Source organism: Neofelis nebulosa, chromosome 8 (genome assembly GCF_028018385.1).
Source record: "Neofelis nebulosa isolate mNeoNeb1 chromosome 8, mNeoNeb1.pri, whole genome shotgun sequence".
Classification (NCBI taxonomy): Eukaryota; Metazoa; Chordata; class Mammalia; order Carnivora; family Felidae; genus Neofelis; species Neofelis nebulosa.
Genome location: NC_080789.1, coordinates 30,370,271 through 30,394,676, shown reverse-complemented (window position 1 = coordinate 30,394,676; position 24,406 = coordinate 30,370,271). Strand labels below are relative to the sequence as shown.

General features: G+C 39.4%; 1 long non-coding RNA gene across 1 annotated transcript in view; it reads left to right on the top strand.

Annotated features, from left to right (window-relative positions):
• The window catches only part of LOC131519123 (uncharacterized), a 40,856-nt gene that overhangs the window by 2,677 nt on the left and 13,773 nt on the right, over nucleotides 1-24,406 (top strand). Inside the window, exon 2 of the long non-coding RNA XR_009265477.1 lies at nucleotides 10,605-10,697. This is a non-coding gene — a long non-coding RNA (uncharacterized LOC131519123). The remainder of the gene's footprint in view (nucleotides 1-10,604; nucleotides 10,698-24,406) is intronic.

Sequence of the window (24,406 nt, the reverse complement as noted above, 5' to 3'; positions counted from 1 at the left end):
TGGAGCCGGGGGCAGGGTTCTGTCTCATGAACCTAGAGATCATGACCTGAGCCGAAACCAAGAGTTGGATGCCTAACCAACTGAGCCACCCAGGCACCCTGGTCTTGTCCCTATGTTCTTAAAACCATTGTCATTTGTAAATGTTAAAACTTTCAAAATGTGCCTCAGAGTTGTCTCTTAAGGATATAGCAGTATGTTATACTATATAGTATAGTATGATGTTTTATAAAAGATTCAAACTAATCATGGTCAATCCTTCCTCCATCTTCAATTTAAAGAAACTATCTTGAAAACAGGATATAGCTTGTTTTCAGTAAAAGGGACGCCATTTTACAAACGTTATCAATGCATTCACCTTTACTCCCAGATACACTGAAACATAGCTTTACAAATTAGCTTTCCTATTTAGTCAACGGCACCATCATCCTACAGATAACTGTCATCACTGGGTTCAACCTCTGTCCTTTTTTTTTTTTTTTTTGCATTTAGCACATACTGATCACTATGTACCGAACAGTCTTTGGTTTCTTTATCAATGACTCAGTGCTATCTCTCATGTAAAGTTTTACCATTTAGCCTACCTTATTTTGATGAGTCTTCTAATTCATCTGACATCGTGCTGCTGGATTATCTTTTCCTTTACTCCAACCTTGTGTGATTTGCTGGATCTGGATCAAATGTCTTGCCTGACATGAAGCTCTCTAAAACCTTTTAATCTCTTCTGCTTCATCTTCCACTACTACCTGTTACTAATACACACCTCCCTCCCCCATGGCATGCCAGTCTGGTCAGTATCTCCTACCCATGAGGGGATGCATAATGCTGTGATTTCATCTGCGCTGGCCACATGTGGAATCCAGGCTTTTCCTTGTCTACCTCTACACATTTTAGGAACACATGAAGAATTAGAACCCATGAAATTCCAAGTCTAAGGAAGGTTTTCCTTTCCCACCAAAAGAAGCCACAAAGATTTTTCTTACTTACTGACTTGATGAATGTCTGTTGTCTTTTCTCTTCATTTGGGCAACTGTGTTGTATTTACTGTCTGTCTTGTTTCAAGAGGTTTTAAGGCAGCATTTCTGTGAATATTTTTGCCACAGCCATGAACCTAAGGCCAGTTAAGAGCAGAAAGCATGTTATTTTTTTGAGTCAAGAGACCAAAGTTTGGGTCACAGCTCTACAACTTACTAACTGTGAGCCTAGGCATATTATTTTAACTGTTCTTTACTTGGTTTTTGGCTTTGATTTTTAATCTCTAAAACAAGGCAAATAATATCGACAGTGTTCAAACTAGCACACAGGATTACTATGTAGGACAAACGAAACTTTTTCACTGAAAATGCTTCGTAAACGGTGATAACTATACACACCTGAAATATCTTAGTTTTTATTTATTTGTATTGACCAAAGTACCAGCACGGTGGCAACCACTGAGTGAGGCTTACTATAAACAAAAAATTGGATTAAATTAATATTGTATCTTTGATACACTAACAAACACACATGCAATTATAGTATACTATCCTCAGTTTAGGATTTCTTTTATTGGAAGGACCCAAAGGAGTGAATATTAGACACCATTAAAAATTCACCGAAGCATTTATAACAATATGGTATACTCTCACTCGCGTTGTGAAGTAGGCATTTCGTTTCCTACTGTTCTAATATCGTGGTTGGTCGTTTGGGCTGGTAGTGGGCAATCTGAATCCCTCTGTGCAGCGCGTGGAGGAGTGAAGGGATAAATGGATTTCTCTTTACTCCGATGATTTGGTGACTTTCGTGACCCTTTGCTGTGCATCATATAATTCTTTGCATAAAGATTAATGGCAAAGTAACAAAATTTGTTATGTTTGCCACTAGTGTGTGCAGAGAGTCAGAGGCAGATTAAATCCTGGGTAGAGTTTTCAATGGAATCTCAGCCTTTGATCATGCCATCAACACTTTAATTTTAAAAATGTGACAGGATGATTAGAGTGTTTTAAGATCTTAGTACTAGGCACAATATAGAGTTGAAAGCTGCCATGAAATCTGTTCCTTAGGCAGAATACTGTCCTCTGAGGCACTAACTGACAAAGAAGTAGAACGTTAAATAAAGAAGTTGAAAGTCGAATCAGGAAGAATAAAGGATATTTGGAATGCTGTCGAACATACTGTGGACTTTATTAGACACCAGATCTTGACCCAAATTAAGAACTAGTGAATATTTAAGGCCTAGATTTAATAGAGGTCCCATTTATAACCCCAAGTAGTTTTATAATTATTTCCCCTCACCTATTTAATGTTAAATACAAATGAACAGTGATGTTTCAAAATTCCATTAGTGTGCCTGAGTTAAAGAGCTTTTTTTTTTTTTTTTTTTAACTAAATAGACATTCTGGGAGAATAGTGAATCAACATGAGACAACTGTTATATCTAAAATATGGTGGACCCAAATGATGCTATAAAGCTGTCAAGAACAACATAATATAAAATACAATCAGAGCTGACTTTCAGCACAATTTTCAAGCAGAATCTGTGTGCTTTGTTCTTGTTGATTCAACCCTCCCTAGATTCTTAGAGCCCTTTGTTCCCCAGTGATGCTCTCCTGAAGCACTTCTCCATCTCCCTTGTCCAGCAGTCAAACAGACTTGCTCAGTGTCTCCATTTCCCTGTGGGCCCACTGAATGATTAGTTACCAATTTTTGAGACTCTACGATGGGCTACTGAATTAGTGTATTACTACCGCTCTTCCTCTCTGTATTTCATTTGCTTTTCAGTAGAATTTCTTTACTGCATGATAAAAAGAAAATAATACTAGCTAACTTAATGGCATTTACTACATGGCAAGCATTATTCTAAACACTTTACACATATCAGTGCATTTAATACTTACACCAACTCTCTGAGTTATATACTATCATTCTATTTATTTTACAAATGAACCGAAGCTTGGAGATGTCAAGTAGGTCATAAACTGAGAAGTGGTTTTGAAACCAGACAGTTTAACTCCACAGTCCTTACTCTGAAGCACCAAACTATCCTGCCTAAACATGGGGGTGGGGACATATTCAGAGAATTATTGGAGACACCCGTGTACTGGAGTCAGAAATTTTAATTCTGTGTCTGCCCCTTACTGGATATGTGGCTCTCCAAAATTAATTCTCTAAGCTGTAGGAGAGTGACAATAATTCTTACATCAAAAGTTTATAATAGAATTAAATAAATTAATGCATATAAACACCTACCACCAAAGTATAAAGCCTTCTCCACATGTTTGAATGTACAGCTGGTTGGAAATGGGAGCTATGTTTTTGTGCAAAGGGATTTTACACAACCACTCAGCTGCCCTTCTCAGTCAGTGTATAGTGTAGGCACATGTGCGGTACTTACAACAGCAGCATCAGCTGGGTCAGCCCAGTGCTCATCAGTCAGAACTAGGAGAGGGTCAGGCGATATGAATCCAAGAGGCAAAGGTGATTGTCAACCTACTGACCAGAGGTTACCCTAATTATAATGTCACCAGACCCTGATATTGACATGCATTTGCTGGTAGCCAGCTTTTAGAAGGGGATGATAAAGTTACCAAGCAGAGGTGTATAAAAGGAGGCTCTGTCCTAAAACCCAAGCATATATGATATACTTACTTTCTGTGTAACTATACAATTTATACTTTATATAAAATATGGAAACCACTGCAAGTGTTTTACAATGTCTTTACACTTGACATATCAGGTAGAAAGTTAATGATAATTTTTTATACTTTCTCCATATGTTCTTCAAAATACAAAATTTGAGATTTGTTTCATCTTTGTGTGGGTAATTCTTTTTTAATTTTATATTTACTATATTTTGATTTTAATTTAATTTTAATTATCTTAATTTTATATTTACTATATTTATATATACTCCATTCATTTTTCCTTCGAATTCTGTAAACATCAGGAAAGATGTTACATGTAACACACTGTCACATGCAAGGAACAATGTTGAGAAATCCACAGTAGCCAATGAGGTCATGAAGACTTCATTAATTTTTTTTTTTTTTTTTTTTTGAGAGAGAGAAGGCACACACCAGCTGGGGAGAGGGGCAGAGGGAGAGAGAATTTTAAGTAGGCTCCATGTTGAGCACGGGGCTGGATTCCATGGCCCTGGGATCATGACCTGAGCTGAAATCAAGAGTAAAGAGTTGGACGCTCAAAAGCCTGAGCCACCCAGGAGCCCGGAAGACTGCATTTACATTTAGAGAAAACAGTTACTTCCCGAGTATTGATTGTTGAACTAATAATAGTTAAAATGTTTGTCTTTCAAAACCAAACTCTAATAGACAAAATGAGTCTTGTTATTTTAAAGGCTATTTGGAAAGAGTTAGCACTGAGAACATTTTGCACCTGATACATGTCATTAATAGTTTACATTAGCTTCCCATATAAGGGAAGATACTATCCTACTTTATAAATAGGTCTTGTGGGAAAATTGCTTCTTCCTTGAGGTTAAACAATCTGATATACATTTTTAATGTAGGGATAGTGTAAGGCAATGTGAAAGCTAACCCATGTTAGATTGTAACAATGCCAAACCCCCCAAATAACAAAGACTTCATCACTCATGGTGTTCTAAATTTGGTCTCCATAGTTTAGGGAATATATAAGGAAGCTAGAAAATATACTAAAAAGATTGAATGATATTTCTCATGAGTTAAAAAACAGACGTTAAGTGGGATAAAATGTCATATGGGAAGAATGTTTAGGTATAAATAAATTCTAAAAAGTTAAACATATGAAAATTATAAGAAGCAGGTGACAATGATTCCACCTCCTTTCCTAATTCAGTAAGAATGGAAAAGGAAGTGGTTTGAAATTGCAGTAGAAGAGATTTGGGTTAGATATAAAAAAGAACTTCCTCACTGTGAGGATTGCTGATCACTGAATAAAGGATATATCACAATCTTAAAGAGCTTCTTGGAGACCTTTTTTTTTTTTTAAAAAATTTTTTTTTTAACATTTATTTATTTTTGAGACAGAGAGAGACAGAGCATGAACGGGGGAGGGGCAGAGAGAGAGGGAGACACAGAATCTGAAACGGGCTCCAGGCTCTGAGCAGTCAGCACAGAGCCCGACACGGGGCTCAAACTCACGGACCGCGAGATCGTGACCTGAGCCGAAGTCGGACGCTTAACCGACTGAGCCACCCAGGCGCCCCTTGGAGACCTTTAAGAATGGGATGTAAACTTTTTCCCAACGGTTGGCTTAAAGGCAGTCCCACTCAATCATACTGACGTTGATAAGACTGTATTCTTAAATCCTTTTAGATTCATCAGTGAAAGTTGGTCTTTGTGTGTGTGTGTGTGTGTGTGTGTGTGAGTGCATAAATGCAATGCATGCAGGTACTTGTGTTTAAAAGTGAATAGATGAACTCATGATCACAACATAAAGCAATGGATTCCATAGTCTAGTGACAAAGCTAGGTGGCGCAGAAAAACTTAGATACCTTGTGAAGATGTAGCGTGATGAACAAAAGTCAGAAATCCTCCGTTTATGGAAATTAAGTACTGACTTTGAGGGTTTTTTTTTTTTAATGTTTATTTATTGATTTTGAGGTGGGGGAGGGGCAGAGAGAGAGGGAGAGAGAGAATCCCAAGCAGGCTCTGCACTGTCAGCATGGAGCCCCACTCAGGGCTTGAGCCCATGAACCATGAGATCATGACCTGAACTGAAACCAAGAGTGGGATGTTTAACCGACTGAGCCACCCAGGTGTCCCTTAACTTAGAGGTTTTTTTTAAATGAAGCGGGGTGTTGATAGGAACCATCTGTTTTTATGAAAATCAGAAAAAAAGTTCCATATAAATCTCCCCTTTGTGTTCTTCCTTGAAAATTTTATTTAAAAAACTGCAAATTTGTAAATAGAAAATTAGAATAATAATTCTTAAAATAAAAAGCCAGAGTGCCAAATATATCAGTTAGAACTCAGCTCTTCCATTTCCCTTGTATCCAGATAAGGAAATGACAGCTTAAGAAAGCTGAGTGGATTATTCATGCTCACTTGCTGGTGGCAGAGCCAGGGAAAGAGCCTCGGTGACTACTGTGGCACACAGCCTGGATGGACCCCACCACCCCACTCTTAGGGTCTCAATCTGTCTCTCTATGGTGGGAGTATTGGTTGCTGAGGCAAACAGCCAGTGTCTTCTCCAGGAATTCCTTTCTCCGGCATCGTCCCGTGCCAAAGGGAGCTGCCTTGCCTAAATCTGTGACTCCTCCCTAGGGACAGCTTGCATTCAGTGACTGACTGATGTTGAGGCCTGGGGGAATTCAAAAGACCAGCCTCTCTGCCTCAATTCAGGACAACTCTGCAGGGACAGTCTAACTCCAGTGCCCCGCCCCCGCCCCAGGGATCAGCTGAAGCTTTTGTTACAACTGCCAATCACAGTTCAGTTTCTCTATTTGTCCATTTCTGGTTCCTCTACCTTACTTATGAAACACAATAGAAGCTTCCCAGAATGCCTCTGTTCCTTTCTGTGCTATCACTATTGTGGAAGGAGATAGGAGAGGGAAGTAATTAGCCAAGGGGTTAAATTTGGAAGTGAAGTAGAGGGATATGTAGGGAAGGCAAAAAGAGGAAGTGAAATCAAACTACTTCCCTTTTTCTCCTTCACCATAATCTCTATTTGCACACAGACTAAGAGCAGGTGGACCTAAACTTCTGATTGGAAGGTGGTCTTTTCGCTTTTCCAAAGGAGACATCCAGATGGCTAACAGACACATGAAAAGATGCTCAACATCACTCAACATCAGGGAAACGCAAATCAAAGCTACGGTGAGGTACCACCTCACACCTGTCAGGACGGCTAAAATTAACAACACAAGAAAAAACAGGTGTTGGTGAGGATGCAGAAAAAGGGAAACTCTCTTGCACTGTTGGTGGGAATGCAATCTGGTACAGCCACTCTGAAGAACAGCGTGGAGGTTCCTCAAAAAGTTAAAAATAGAACTATGCTACGACCCAGCAATTGCACTACTAGGTATTTACACAAAGGATACAAAAATACAGATTTGAAAAAAACATGCAACCCAATGTTTATAGCAGTGGAGACAGCCCAAATGTCCATCGACTGCTGAATGGACAAAGAAGATGTGGAATATACCTGCAATGAAGTATCACTAAGTCATCAAAAAGAATGAAGCCTTGCCATTTGCAACAACACGGATGGAGCTAGAGTGTATTATGCTAAGCAAAATAAGTCAGTCAGAGAAAGACAAATACCATATGATTTCACTCATATGTGGAATTTAAGAAACAAAACAAATGAACATATGTGAGGGGGGAAAAAGAGAGAGGGGAAACAAACCATGAGAGACTTTTAAAGACAGAGAACAGGGGCGCCTGGGTGGCGCAGTCGGTTAAGCGTCCGACTTCAGCCAGGTCACGATCTCGCGGTCCGTGAGTTCGAGCCCCGCGTCAGGCTCTGGGCCGATGGCTCGGAGCCTGGAGCCTGTTTCCGATTCTGTGTCTCCCTCTCTCTCTGCCCCTCCCCCGTTCGTGCTCTGTCTCTCTCTGTCCCAAAAAAAAAAAAAAAAAAAAAAAAAAAAAAAAATTAAAGACAGAGAACAAACTGAGGGTTGATGGAGGGAGGTGAGTGGGAGATGGGCATTAAGTAGGGCACTTGTGATGAGCACTGAGTGTTGTATGTAAGTGAGGAATCACTGAATTATACTCCTGAAACTAATATTGCACTGTATGTTAACTCACTAGAATTTAAATAAAAATTTGAAGAAGGAAAAAAAATTCTCAAAAAAAAGGAGGACTCTTTTTCTCTATCCCTCCTTCCAATTTATGTAGACTATTGGGTAATGTGAGCGTCTTTGATAGTTATCTTCGAATTGCAAAGTGAGGAGTTGAACTTTCTGGCCCTAAGATGGTCATGAACTCAGCTTTTGTTCTGATTTACTCCTACTTTTGCAAAGATCCTTCGAACATATCCTCTGTACTCATAGTCACCAGCCAGCAATACCCAGTGCACCTGAACTTCAGGATTCCTTTACATCCCGAACACTGTCTGGGATATGATAGCAGCCGTGCTAGTGTCTAGGAAGGTAGCCACTAGTCACGTATGGCTATTTAAATTGAATTCCAATTAGATTTGTGAATTAAGTTATAAGATGAAATTAAAATGAAAAAAATCACTTTCTCAGTTGCACCGGCCAGACTTTCCAGTTCAGATAAAGACCATTTCTTTCACTGTAGGAAGTTTCTATAGGATAATGCTGTTAAATCTGGTCTTTGGAGTCTGGTCCTGGCTATATTTTTCCCTATGTGGACAGAACTGATTCAGAGTGATGCATCTGGAATGAAGGTCAAGATCAAGCCAGGTTTTAGGCTATACCAACTTCCTAAATAATTCAGCTTCCATGATCAGTTAGAAAGTCTGGAGTCTTTTACTGCCCTCAAAATGACCTTTGTCCCTTTTCTTTCCATTTCCACTGCTACCTTTCTTTTTATTATTATTTTTTAATGTTTTATGATTTATTTTTGAGAGAGAGAGAGAGAGAGCACGAGCAAGGGAGGTGCAGAGAGAGAGGAAGACACAGGATCTAAAGCAGGCTCTGCCCTGAGAGTGCAGAGCCCAATGCGGGGGCTCGAACTCATGAATCGTGAGATCATGACGAGACGAAATCAAGAGTCGGACATTTAACCAACTGAGCCACCCAGGCGTGTCACACTGCTACCATTCTTAATCGTCATGATGATCACACCAGTTAAAAGTTACTGAGTGTTTCCTATGTGCCAGATGCTATGTGATTCCTATATACCACATCACTTAATTCTCATGACAATTCCATGGTGAGGATTATCATCCCCATTTTACAGATGAGAAAATGGAGTCTTAGAGTACTCTAGTGTCTTGCCCAAAGGCAACCATTTGGTAAGTGGCAGAGCCAGGATTTAAACCAACATTTGTCTGCTCTCAGTGTTCATCAACTGTAAGATTACGTGCCTTCATTATCACAGACTTAGATGGAAAGTACCTGGCTATTTACCTGTCCTTATTTTATTCTCTTTATAGCTCAGACTAGGTACTATTGTCAGACTAATTTTTCTTTTTTTCTTTTAAAATTAAAAAAAAATGTTTATTTATTTTGGATAGAGGCAGAGTGCGAGGGTGGGGCACAGAAAGAGGGAGACACAGAATCTGAAGCAGGCTCCAGGCTCTGAGCTGTCGGCACAGTTTAACCAACTGAGCCACCCCGGCGACCCCAGACTAATTTTTCTTAAATCTCACTTTTCTCCTCAAAACCTCAAAATCTTGAAGTCTCTTTTTCTGCATCTACTCCTCTGTCTCGTCCTTTTAAAAAATGAATTTTACCGATTTTATTTTGTAATTTATAAATGTGTATAATTTATCTCAAAATGCATTAAGCTGATGACTTTTGCTTCTCAGGATTTTTTTTGATAAAAACATTTTATTATTATTTTACAAAATTTTTTTTTAACATTTATTTATTTTTGAGAGACAGAGAGACAGAGTGTGAGCAAAGGAGGGGCAGGGAGAGAGGGAAACACAGAATTGGAAGCAGCTCCAGGCTCTGAGCTGTCAACACAGACCCTGATGTGGGGTTCAAACCACAAACCGTGAGATCATGACCTGAACCAAAGTTGGACGCTCAACCGATTGAGCCACCCAAGGTGCCCCAAACATTCATTTTATTATTACTCTTGTATACATGTGATTGTGGCCAGGCTTTTAAGAGTCCTTTATGATTTCTACATACAACTGACCTGAACTTATTATCAATGTTTCTTTAATGAGCATCTCTGCTTCTAATCAGAAGAGTCTCCTTATATTTCAGGAGTATGATTATTCTCAAAGTACAGTATGGGCCCCACAATTTGTCATTTAATCATATATTCCCGTGAATTGCTTACTGACTTACATTTTGTATTTATTAATGGGCTTAATAAACACTCGTTGACTGAAATCACACTAAAATAAATTTAAATCATGCTTTAAAATTCCACAAACAAAAAAAAAATAGCTAGAGATAGTATTTTCTAGGAAATACAAAGTGACCAATACCGTCTTAAACGAATATTAAACATTTTGGTTTCAAATTTCTAAGTACAGCTTCTGAGAAAATTGCTATGAGATAACCTACATGTACCATGATGTAAACTTTCTTTAGAATTCAACCAATCAGGAAACGTTTTCTTTACAGTTGTAGACGGAAGTGTCCAATTGCTGGCAAATAATACTTTCAATGTGGTATAAACCTTGGAAGGAATTACAACAAAATGAGTAGGAATGCATCTAAACTTTGGCTTCTCCATGAAGCTTTGGAAAAGTGCATTAATTCCTCAAGAATGCCAGCTTTAAGTAGAATTAATGGAAGTGTGGATTTCCATGTGGGTGAGGAAGGGAGAGAAAATCGAAGATGGTAAATGCCGAGCTACCTTTCAGAAACAAGATAGTCTACTGGAGGAACGCTGACTTGGGTTTGGAGTACACTTTTGCGATTTGAGTCCATTCTTTGTTACTTACTATGTGTCCTTGCAAATCTCTTGTCCAATTCTTTGACCTTCATTCTTCTCCTTTTTAAAAAAAAGTTTCAAAGTAATTTCTACACCCAGCAGGGGCTTGAACTCATGACCCGAGATCAAGAGTCAGATGCTCCACCAACTGAGCCAGCTTTGAGCCCGCATCCTCATTCTTCTCATCTGTAAAATGTGAGTAGTAATCATTGTGGAGAGGAAATTAGTAACCAACCCCCTCCCCCGCCTCCCGCTCCCAAAGACGTCCATATCCTAATCCCTGGAACCTGTATATAAGTTACGTTATATGATAAAAAGGGCTTTGCAGATGTGATTAAACATACGCTCCTTGAGATGGGGGAGATTATCCTGGGTTATTCAAATGGGCCCAATCGAATCACATAAGCCCTTAAAGCAGAAAACTTTTCCTGTCTGAAATCAGAAAAATGACAGATAAGGCAGGAGTAAATGTGAGAAGGGCTCCCCTTAATGTTGCTGGCTTTGATGAAGGGAAGAGGCATGAGCCAAGGACCGGGGCAGCCTGTAGAAGCTGAAATGGCTCTCAGAGGGCAGCCAGCAAGGAAATGGGGGCCCGAGTCCTGCAGCTGCAAGAACTAAATTCTGCCAACAACCCAAATGAGGAGGGAAACCGAGTCTACCTGAGAGCCCCCAGAAAGAAACACAGCCCTGCTGACACCTTGATTTAGCCTGATGAAACTCTTGCAGGATTTCCTCCTTACAGAACAGTGAGATAGTAAACTTGAGTTAATTCACTAAATTTGTGGCAATTTGTTATTCAGCATTAGAAAAGTAATACAACAGTAATACAATTCCAGATACCCTACAGGGTTGTTGTGTGATCACGTGTATAAAAATGCACTGTACATTGTAAAGCAGCATTCCCAGGCTAATAATCATTGGTGTTTTCAGCATCATCAGGCTCTATCCCGATTTCGAACTGCCAACTTTAAAAATGCCAGCCTTAGAAAATAATAGCTACTATTTACTGAGGACCTACAATATGCAAGATAATCACAAGACAATCACGTGTGTGATGTAATTTCATCTGTACCATGAACCTGTGAGATAGAATGCATTACTCCATTTTATACATGTGGGACCTGACCAGAAACTGACCCTGTTGAATTTTGTAAGACTTAAGTTTCTCTTTTTTATTTTTGAAAGCTCAAAAGGTTTTCATTAAGGTATAACTGGCATATAACATATTAGTTTCGGGTAAGATTTATATTTCTGAGGGTTTGTCTGCTTTCAGGAAACAGTCAAGGTGGGAAAAGTTTAGAAATGTAGTTCCAGCGGTGACGTACTAGGAGAAATCATCACAAGTTTTTCTTTGCCCTTTTTTGATCACTGAAGAAGAGAATTAAAATGGAAGTTATCGGAGAGAAGGAGATGCAGCACCTGAAGTGATTAAATATAAGTGACTTTCCAGAGGGGTGTTCATGAGAATGTGCAGTTTACCTTTGAATCTTGGCTTGAAAGATCCCTCCTGCTGAACTGTGGGCTGTGATCAGACACAGGTCCCAGGGAGCTGGCTGTCATATGCACACTCTGTGTGATGAGAGAAATTAGAGAAGAATGCTCAGTTTGAAAATGAGGATTAAGGTATGGTGCTTTGAGTTCTGAAATCCCAAACATATTCCCATGGAAGACAGCGTCCTTTGAAAATTAATTGAAGATATTCAGCCCGACGCTTGGAGATATTCTCACAAACTGCCGCAGGCTTCAGTGATGTTCTTTTATGCAGTCAGAAAAGAACTTTGTTTTTGGTAGAGAGAGCGCTGGAAACGGCAGGTCATCGGTAGGTAAGCAAATAGGGAAGGCACGCAAATATCCTGGGTTACTTAATGATTTTGGTGCTATTTTCCACATTTAAAGGATGTCCGTGGGGCACGTGCTCTGAATCTCTTAGTAATTATTTGAACCTCTATATTCTTGTTCCTCAATTCTCTTTCGGATACAATGTGCTTGTTTTAAGTTTGGGGATGTAGATTGTGGCCTTGGAAAACAATTTCTCGGCCGGACAAAGTTAAAGAAAACACACTCATGTACTCATGACCTTAGTTTCAGGGCTGGTCCTAGCGAAAGTTGTGAAGTAGGCAGATTTTCTTTTTTCTAAGACTTTGCACTTCCCTATTCTTGGCTCTTTCCTCCATCTCCAAATCTTCCACTCCCAGACCCCAGAATACTCTTATGTTACCTTCATCCTTAACAGTATTTAATAAACTGATTTCCCCGTGTATTATCGACCTACCTAACCGTATTTGCATTTTAATGGAGGTTATCTGTGGAGGTTATTTTAGTGCAGGTTATCTGACACTGATTATAAGCCTGATGCTAATGGTAGGTGTTCAGGACACGTTTGTTGAATGGACCATGTCTTGAACAACTGGGCTTTGTATGCTGGAACAGGACACGTGGGAGGATCGGAGAAATGGTGCTAATTTCTTATATTGATGACTGTTATGATTGATGGAAGCCTATAAGACATGTGATGTGATTTTCAACTCTGGAATGTTCTCTCTCACAACCTGCTTCTCCCACCAGTTCCAGTTAACCACTCTCTCATAGGTCTGGGTTACATTTGGATTCTAAATGCTCATATGCTATTTTGAAAGATCTCTGACTCTGTACCCCAGGGAACACTGGAGAAGAGAGACTGGTTTGCCAGGGGCATTCTTTCTTTCTGTGCTGGGTGAATCTACAATTGCTTGCTTCTCTTGGGGAAGGGACTAATCTGTTATTACTATCAATGAGGTAGAAATTTAGGATCTTGTTTTGGATCTAGTAATATTAACTGTGCCAATCCAATGTCAATGCAATAGAAATATAACAAATGAGTTATAGAAATAGATATTTGCATTCTTTGGCAAGGGTACATTAAGAGTATCAAGATGGTGTCATTTGTACTATTTGGTCATCAAAGCCATATGTCTCATGGTCACTGTGGACCCTGCACATGTAATTCATCACTTATTTTTTTAAAATATTTTTTAAAGTTCATTTATTTATCTTTGAAAGAGAGAGAGAGAGAGAGAGAGAGAGAGAGAGAGAGAGAAACTGAGCATGAGCAAGGGAGGGTGTAGAGAGACAGGGAGAGAGAGAATCCCAAGCAGGCTTTGCGCTGTCACCACAGAACCCCATGTGGGCCTTGATTTCACAAACCGTGAGATCATGATCTGAGTCGAAATCAAGAGTTTGATACTTAACCGACTGAGCCAGCCAAGTGCCCATAATTCACCACTTAAATCTTATCCAGTTTACCTCCCACATATCCCTTGTGTATGGCCCTCTCTCTTTAGCCCCACCGCTATTGGTCCAATTGGAGCTCTCATCATTTTTATTTTCTTCTTTTATTTTGACATAACTTCAGACTTAAAGAAAAATTGCAAAAATAGTAAAAGAACTCCCACATACCCTTCACCCACATTCCCCAAATGTTAACATTTTATGATATTTTTTTCTTTCCTCTGTATTTTTTTCTGAACTGTTTGAAACCAGACATGAGGCATCTGTACCCCCAAATACCTCATGGGATATATTTTTTAAAAACAAGGGCTTTTTATTACAGACCCACAGTAGACAAATCAAAATCAGGACATTAACATTGACATAATACTGTTATCTGATTTACAGACCTCATTCAGATTTCGCCAGTTTGTCTTACGATGTGCTCGTAGCAGAAGAAAACCCTGTATCATGTCTGGCACACAGTCGTCATGCCTCTCTAGTCAACCTTCCCTAGGACGATGCCTCAGTCTTTCTTTCTCTCTCATGACATTCAGATTTTTGAAGTAGACAGGCCAATTATTTTGTAGATTATCCCTCATTTTGGGTTTGTCTGATGATTCTTCACGATCAGATTCAGGTATGCACTTCCCGCAGGCATGCAGGAATGTGATGTGTGTTCTTCTCGGTGAATCGTGTAGGAAGGCACCTGATGTCGCTTTGCCCCATTGCCACTAATATCATCAACCTCATTACCTTGTCAAGGTGGAGTCTGCTAGCTTCTCTTTGTGATGATGAAGTATCTCATGGGGAGGCCCTCATCATTTTTCACCAGGACTGCATTAGAAGTCTGTGCTGGACATCTTCTGTTAGCCCTGCCATATCCTTGTCCTGCCCTTCTCCATCCTGCATTATGGCCTCCAACATTGACCTGCGTGAACTGTGTCAACCTGGTCCTCTGGCTTCTGGATGGGTTGGTCACCGGGGAATCCTGCAGGGAATCTGAAGAGGTTGGACGCTGAGGTCTAGGGACACATCCCCTTGTCTTCCTCCCCATAGGTTTCCTCCCTTAGGACAGGTGATGTTCCCCAGTTGAAGTTCCTCAGGCATCTCTCAGGCTGCAACTCTGGGTTCTGTAACTGTGCCCTTGTCTCAGCCTAGGGGTCGAGCAAACCTCCCTTGCAATTTGTCTATATTTCCTATGTTCTTCCCACACCTTTGTTTACTCTCCTCACCATTTCCAATTTGAAAGTGCCTTCTGATACAAGGACCCCTATGATACGTCTTCGATTACACTGTCACCTCCTTTCTTTCCTGTGTTCTGTCAGGTGCAGATTCTGCTGGGCTTCAAGAGCCTCAGTCTTCACTTCTCCTTATGTCCATCCTGACCTAGGCCAGATGTACATTTGATACCAAAGACACCAGCGAATTCGATCTAGAAAGAGCTTTTCTTTTCTGCTCTGTAGCCAGTGCTTCAGCATGCCTGGAGACTTTTTCTTACTCCCACATCCCTGGCATAACTTGTGCCTGCAGACTTCTGCCTTGATTTTCTGCTTAGCATCCTGACTTCCTGACTGCCTATGGGGGTGGAGTCCTCCTCTGACCTCTCTCTCTCTTTTTTTTTTGAATAAGGTTCCAATATCCTGTTTCACTCTGTTGGCCCCTTTCTCCAGAATTCCGGACCCTCATACTCAGACTCCCACATATGTTTTGGGATGCTGTTGAAATAGAATGCTTTCCCAGGTGTACCTTCATTCTTGTGTTTGCCCTGCCAGACCCCTCTTCACCCTACTTCCATACTGACCTACATAGACCTACCAGTTCTTGTCTTCCAACTTCTAGCTGGGTTTGGCCAATGGGGGAGCTGTGGTAGGAGATTCCAGGGAGTGACTGGATGAGATCAGGGCATTTATATTACCAGCTCCTTCCCTCTGGGGTTACCGCTAGCTGTTTATCTCCTTCCACTGAAGGTCAGAGACCTTCTCCAGGTGGTCCTCTGCTTCCAGATTCCAGGAACTGCTCCCACACCTCACCCCTCTGGCCTACGATAGTTACAGCCTAGCTGGGTATTGGGGTATTGCATTTTCCCTTGTGGCTTAGTCTTACACCTTTAGAATAGTCCCTTTATCAAACCTTCTTTAATCATCCTAACCTGAGTGTGATAGATTTTCCCTCTGGGACCCTCACTGATTCAGACTCTATGGTGACAGACCCATCTGTCCTCAGCAGATCGCCTAGTGCCTAAAACCTCATTTTGCCAGGCTTTACCTGCTCGGTGGATCTCAGATACTGAAGACTGCTGCAGCCAAGTACGAGGATCATTGCGCCCTTTGGACTAGTCATTTGACTGCAGACTACCTCCTCGGGCACCCGTCCTATAGCTGGGTCAGTTTCTCCCAGCTTTGCCCCTGCCCAGTCCCGGCCTCATTCATTCCCCTTATCATTTGCTCACACGTTGAATATCAGTATGCCTTGTAGCAGAAGCAACACTTGCCCAAGTGAAAACACTAATCTCCCTATCTGTAAAGAGCATGAGACAGACTTTTAGTCTGGATCTGTCCCTTCTGATGGTAGGACAGACCCCAGAAAAGGGGTCCCGTTCTCCTGTGGATGCAAAGATGTAGCTAAAATATTTATTTATAATCCACCAAGGACATGCTTTCGTTGATTCCATAATATAGTTTGCTAATTTAAATTGGTTGTTTTCAATATGGAAAAACGAGTATAAATGAGTTTCATTCTGCTAGGATTTACTGTCAAGAAAATCCTGTACTTACTTGATAACCTTATAAATTTCTCCATCTATGAAGATATTTGAAAGTGTTTAAAAAATTAAGCTAGTGGATTACTAGTCATGTTTTAACATTTTTAGCCTACCGTTGTTTTTTAGGATAATAACATTTTCACATAACCCAGAAATGTATCTTTATGAGTATCTTAAATTGTGCCAAGTACAAAGGATAGTTTGTAGTAAAATGTCCTAAATTATAATATGTTACCTTGAAGCATTTTTTGGTTCAAATTGGATCATAAAATCACTGCTTTTAGTTTTCTAGTCTGTTACTTTAATCGTATATTAACTTGTTTGTTGGCAATGTGTAAACTGTATACCTTTTAATGGATTATGACCCACCATGACATTTTGGATTTGCTATTTGTACTCAGTTTTGGTTTGGTAGGTTCATGATTTGATAGGCTTTGCTATTTTTCTTATGTTAAATGACTGATGGTCTTAGTCCAATTCTTAATGGGCTTGTGTTTATTTCTGTTGAGGTTGGCATTAATAGGTCTTCTCAGCAAAGATGCCAAGGACTGACCTGGAATAGACTCTAAATTAATTTTCTGCTTTGAAGATGTTCTGTCTAGGTCAGGATTGAGGCCAACCAGCAGCGCATTGTACTGGACCAAAAGGGTGTCTGATGTGTTTCCCCTATTTTGTGAATTGAAAAAACCATCAACACTCATAAAAGATAAATAAGTTCAGTAGTTCGAAGGCAAGCAACATCTAGGATCTCACTTAGAATGGTGTAAGGCCCAATGTGCTTAAGGTAAAGATAATATAGGTTGAATTTTCAGTAGATTTCATAAGCAGTTGTGTGGAGTTGTGATTATGACCACTGCTCTAATATTGAGAGGTTAGCTGTATTGCCTGTTCCTCTGCCCTCGCCATTTTACTGATGAATAATGGACAAATATAACTGTATATATTTAAAGTGTATAATGTGATGATTTGATGTACATATATATTGTGGAATGATTATCAACATCAAGATAATTTATACATCCCTCACCTCACATAGTTAACTCTCTCTCTTTTTTTTTTTTTATGGATGATGAGAATGGTTAAGATCAACTCTCAGCAACTTTCAAGTACATAATACTGCATTGTTAATTATAATCACCATGTTATACAATAGCTCCTCGGACCTTATTCTTCTTGTAACTGAAAGTTTGTCCCCTTTGACCTACATCTCTTTTTGTCGATTCCATCTATTGGGTTTTTCTCTATGTGGCCAGTTACAAAGATTAAGTAGGGACAAGAGAAAACATTTAGGAGAAGAGCCTGAAATAAACTGCTAAAATTAGGTTTTAGTATTATCAGTTACGTTATAATAGGTATACTAATTTTGCCCCAGTTAATTCGAGAGCTGCATGCCTCCATGTGGCATTTGAAGTAGAAGCATAGAATATTAGTGCTTCAAGAGACCCTAGAAGTGATGCAACTCTGATTTATAAACTAGGAAAGTGCTTGGACAAGTCACAGCTTCACTAGGTCTGAATTTGCTAATAATATTATCCTATTTAAAAATAATGGCTGAACAAATAGATGTAATAATTCTGCTTGCAGATATATTTTTTAAATTGTTGGGTGTGCAGTCTAATATTTTATTGTTTTACTTGAACAAGCTCTTGGTAATAAAGTAGAGGATAACTGTCCAAATATCAGGAGGCTGAAAGAGGTAGAACTAATTAAACATATCCCTGCTCTTGAGTCTTATTAAAATTTCTGCTTCTCCACTGCTTGACTTCTTTTAGACTTGGTCTAGTTTATTGCTAGCCCTCGGCCTGGGAATCTACGCTATTTAACTTTGTTGTGTTATACAATATGGAAGGCAAGTGGAAAAATAAAAAGGAGCCTCATGGTAAATGAGATTTGGACTCCCCCAGACATCTTTATCTAGAGGTGCAAACCAACCTGCTAATGGAAACACTGAAAGTCCTGTGCCCATATCTTTGCTTCTAGATATAATGTGGCTGTGAAGTGGCAGGGGAGGGAAAAGTATCAGTTCATTTATAGAACACTCTCTTGATGTTTTGATATCTGAAAACCGAAAGCTGAAATTTTAACCATGCTAATGTTCAAGCAGGTTCCATTCTATCAGTCAGGTTCTCATAGAGCTGTGCCCCTTCATCCATCAAAGATGAGACAAACATAAGATGATGCTATGACCTTCTGCAAAATAACTTCTGCTCAGATTGAATACCTAGTGGACAAAGTGACAACATATTCACTCACGCGCTAGGTACACAGTGGGCTAAGTTGATAACTGAATTGAGAAACTACATTGCTACTCTAACTTGGTTGCTCCTAAAGTAGGTTAATGGTTCACCTTAAGGCAAAAATCCATTTAAATAAACATGAGAACCATAGCTGAAAATGTTCTCCAGCTCCCAACAGTGACTTAACCTGACTAGAGTAATCAAGCCCCGGGTCTTTGTACCCTGCCTCATTTTTCTTATCAACCAGCTTTTAACACATGACAGTTGAAACACCATTATACTGAGGTCAGGGGAAAACTTGTCCCCAGATAGAGTTGAGTATCACTGGCATGCTGCTGATGCCATCCTGAGGCACCAACTGACTGACCACAGCATTAGGAAACATTGAATAATTTTCAGGCCTAAGGACAGGACACATGGTTCAGGCCTTTGAACTTGAGGCTTTTATGTCAAATTTAGCTTTGGGATATATGTGAACTGCCATAACTAATTGCCTTAGTTTCTGAAAAAGTGGGTTTAACGCAGGAGAATATCAATTACTAGTTAAGTAAAATTATATCACTAATGCCTTGCATTCATAAAATGCTTGCACATGCATTGTCTTCTCTGACTCTCCTAATAATCCAGCAGGGCAGGCCAGAAGATATTTTTATCCTATTTTACAGATGAAAACACTGAGAGTTATAAAGGCGGAGAGATTTTCCCAGGGACACAGCAGAGCTGATATTTGATCTTCTGGCTCCTAGTCCAGCACCTTTCCATTGTGCCTCTCAGGCTGCCTGAGAGAGATAGACCTTCCATCAGCCAGCCTGCCGATCAGCTAAATGGATTGAGTACATAGGGTATCCAGAACAATGTGCTAGCAATTGTATCCAAGGTATATCTTGTTTTTCTCTTTGTAAATCTAGGGGCGCCTGGGTGGCTCAGTCAGTTCAGCGTCCGACTTCGGCTCAGGTCATGATCTCACGGTTCGTGAGTTTGAGACCCGCGTTGGGCTCTGTGCCGACAGGTCAGAGCCTGGAGCCTGTTTCAGATTCTGTGTCTCCCTCTCTCTGTGCCCCTCCCTAGCTTTCTCTCTCTCTCTCTCAAAAATAAATAAAACATTTAAAAAAAATTACATTCCATTGTACAGAGGTATATTATAATTTTTAAATATCTGTTAAGATTTTTCAATGGGATTATTATTTTAATTGCTTTTAGGTGAATAAAATAACTCATTTACTTTGGACTTCATGAGTGACTATGAAAATATGTATATATATATATATACATATATATATATATATATATATATATATATTCAAAATCATACAGTTCAGGTTTCTGCATTTGTAAAAAGCAGTTTCCATTTAGAGATCAGAAAGGCAATCCATATTTGATACCCATACAGTCAAGGAAAGGGAAACATAAACAGCCCTAAAAAGATGAAAGTCAAAAAAATATGATCTCATCCTGCACTATAAAAAAGGAAGAAAAAGAAAGGAAGAAAGAAAAACTAGACACATAGGAGAAGTCTGAAATCAAGTATTTACTCTGTAATTGTAAATGTCTGCCAATACACAGACATCATCAACTTTGCTGTTCACAGACATCTGAAGCACATTCTAGTTCTGTTTTCTGTAGCTTCTGTAGTCTGATTCTGCTGATATTTTGCTCCCTGAAGGCTTCCCTTTTCCACAAATGTGGTTTCACTTCTAGAATGGCGTTTGCATTACCTATGCTCCACTCAGCCTTCCAGACATTCCACGGTATTTATGAGTAATCTTAGCCTGTCCCGTTGCTTTCTCTGACAAAAACTGCAATTTCAAAGATCAGAGAGCTGAGCTTTAGAGTTGAAAAAGTAAGCAGAGGCATCCCCGGATTAAGGTGGATTCGATTAATATACAACTTTTATGCCTATGTCACCAAGACGGGAATACCGAAGAATGAACAAATATCATGGCAAATATCATGGTGACCATACCCTTCCCTACTTCTTGTTCGTGGTCATGGCTCTTTGGTGGTCTTAGGGAATTTAAAGAAACAGACCATTGAGCAGGAGAGGAGATTTACTTATTTACACAATGGTGAGACACTAACCAAGAGTAAGCCTGATTCTAAGGCATACTTTCATAAAGATCTTGAATTTTATGCTTCCACGGTCGTCAAAGAAGATATAAGACTGGCACTTCTACCTGGAGGTTTCCAGGTAGAGGTAGGCTGGTATTAATACCACAGTTCAGGGATATTATGCAGTAAGCAGATTTTTGTGAGATGTCATAAGGACCGAACTTTCAGGTAAGACACTGATAAATCACAAAAGGGGGGTGTTGGCAGCTTCTTGTGAACTGCGTGCTGACAGAAGAACAAAGACAGAATTGTTGAAGGGGTGAAAAACCGTCTGCTGCAGGGCTCTGGGATTTAAATGAAAGTCAATATTGATCAGAACAGGAGGCGATAGAGAGGAACACTAGGCCTGAATCCTGAACTGCAGGACAGGACACAGGCGTGGAGGAGCTCACTTGAATGCTAGGCCCAGCTTCAGACTGTTCAAGAGAAGTGAGTCTTTGGCCATAATTTCAGAAATAACACACATCAGGTATTCCAACCAACTGGGTGGAGCACATCGGCAGGTATTACAGTGATTAAAACTCTCTCCCATTTATTTGCTTGCTTGTTTAATTTTTGTAGCTGAAGAGATCTTAGGTTTCTTGGGTTAAAGGAACGTGGAAATTCTTTGTCTAGAATGAGATCTTCTTAATCACATGACATTTATCATATTATGGGAGTCAGATAAGGCCCCGGTTCAAACTAACATAAAACTTTTACAAAATATTTTAAAGGTATGATACCATAGTTTCTCCAACCTTCTAATGCTATTCCTCCCCTGGGTATCCCGGCAATCGATTTAACAAAGGGAATAATTCTGTTCAGGGACTCTGAATTATTCTTTGTTACAGACTTTCAATGTCATAGGATCCTGAGCTCTTGGAAGTTTATTTACACATCAGTTGCATCAGAGACAGCTGGAGGTAGCAGAATTAATTGTTACAAAGCCTTTAGTCCGGGCAACAAAAACAACCAAAGGAGCACAATGAGAGTTCATATCTGGCCATTCTCTCTACCTTGGCGAGACGGCAAACTCCTCACAGAGAGTTGGAGGAGGGGAGTCAGTACTCCACCTCTTTTGAATATTAGAAATTCAATCTCTGTAAACTCAGCCCTATGAAACCCTAATTTAGCAACAGCATTTAACATTGAGAATGTCCAAAGGGCAGGGGGTCCTGGTTTACTGCTCTAAATTTTAGCCACAAAATGTGTCCAATACAAGATTCATCTGGAGGCACATAAGCAATAGTACATATAAATAATTACAAGAAATGTATGGTTTGGGGATCTGATGGGGTAGAAGCTGATGAGAATTCACTTGTATGCAATACTGAAGTGCGTTTGTGGCAGCAGGAAGCAAGCACGTCTGATGGGCATTGAGAGTCTAAGGAACTGTGCTTGTGTCTCGTCGGTCACGGTTATCTGTGTGACCTCTCTGGTTTCTACCAAGTAAGGAGGTGTATCAGTGTTCCTCAGCCATTTTTTTTTTTTTTTTTTTTTACTCAAGCACCCTTCAGTTAAATATAGAATCTATCGAAATTCCTTAGGAATTAAAAAATATATATTATTTGTGTCATATATGATAAATGATTTTAAAAGCATGTAAAATTTTCAGATCGATTTGTCTTGAAAGATTACTGTATAAATTCCTATTCCTTTTCTTTTAATATTGCTTTTGTAAACATTGTGGATTAGTCACTATATATTTAAGTATATGTTTTGACTTTAGAAAATGCTTAGTTTTTAACTTCCTGAATTCTATTGTATGAGAAAAAGCATAGTTTATTGATGAACCAACTAAAAATAATGTTATATTGTGTTTTATTTGGGAGTGAGTAGACACTGAAACATGTAGTAAAATTCAACTGCTCATTATGCATCAAATCTTAACCAAAAATTGCTTTTGTATCTATGCTGAGAATTCTTACATTTTGCTTTAAAAAAGAGCATTTATTTTTGTGATTTTTATCTTTGTTTCTAAATGATGGGATAAAAGAAAATACTTCAGGCTGCTATTTACAAGCACTTCCCCACAAATAACACGCTGAGAGTTTAGAAGGTCTTTATACTAACTAACAAATTATAACTCACATTGGATAAGATGGTATATTATACTTTCCCTTTCAACAATGGTTTTTAAAGTACTAGAGGTATATTGATGTGCCTCTAAAAAGTTCGATCAGACTAGCGATTTATTCATTGTTGGCCGTCTTGAAGAAAAATTTCAGAATTATCATTTTAATACTTCTTCTTAGTATGTATCAGTATCAATTATACCTTGCAAATAGTAGAAACCTATTCACAAAAACTCAAGCAGAAAGAGAATTGACTGGAGTGTTCTGGGGTGACTCAAACATCAAAGGAGGCTCAAGGTGCAGGTCTGAGAAAGAGCAAAAATGTGTAAATCTCTTCAATTTTGTGAGCTGTAGCTTACTTAATAGTCCTATCAAAGTGTCATGACAGAGATGAATTGCCTTCTGCCATTTTCTCCTGTCCTTGGTCGCTCAGGTAAGAGTCAAAGTCCAAGGAAAAGGGAATTGGATTGGCCTGTTCTGGATCACATGCTCACTGCTTGGCTCTAGGAGAGTGAGGCACCTTGATTGACAGTCCCAGTTAAATTGTACCCACTAGGGTAAAGGTGCTGATGCTCTCCCATGATAACTTATGGTGCTATCCTCAGAAGGTGCTGTGTGAACATGAACCACATATGTTAACATGTATGTCTTTCTGTCTCTAATCAGTGGTCCTCTACAGGTATTAAGTTATATAACAAATGATTAAGAATACAAATTATTTGAAGCTGAAGAACAAGTAAAACATTCAACCAGTAGTATTGATCTGGATAGTAAACCGACAGAATGAGTCATGAGAATATCCATCTGATCTCCACTGGCTGCCATGAATGTTCATTTAGGAAACTCTTGGAGGCTCTAAGATGCTTCCAATTAAAGCAAAACATCTGGACAATTATTTTACTTATCAATTTAAAAACACTCCTCTTCTCCCACACATAGCAGACATTTGCCATTTTAGGCTTCTTGGCATCCAATGAGCTCCTCCTTGGCAACAGCATCCCAGCTTTTCATTTGATTCAAGAAAAAACAACTTTATCCCTAGCTCTAGGGATGGGCCCTGATTGACTGAAACCCAGTGAATTCTCCTGACTTCCAGGATCAGGTTCCACAAACCAGCCTGGCCTAAACACAAATGAGGACACACTTTTTTGAGATTTCTAAAAAGAAAAGATTGTTGTGTTTTGCTTTCTCTTTTTCCTCAGAATTTACCTGGAGAGACATTTGCTCTGAATGGCACACAATGCTGATGCGAGGCTTGATATTGCTGTAGCCATTTGGCTACATCTCTTAATGAGAGATATTAAGTCTGAAGTCAAGGTTGATACAAGCAGGAGAGTAAATAAAAAAAAAAAAATCACAGAGAAACAGATTTGGAGCCCACAGGTTCAAGCTGCACCTGAAGCTGTCACTACCTGTGGGCTTACATGAACACAAAATCTATTTGATTATTTATGCTAGTTTGAGTTGGAGTTACTGTTGCTACATACGAAATAA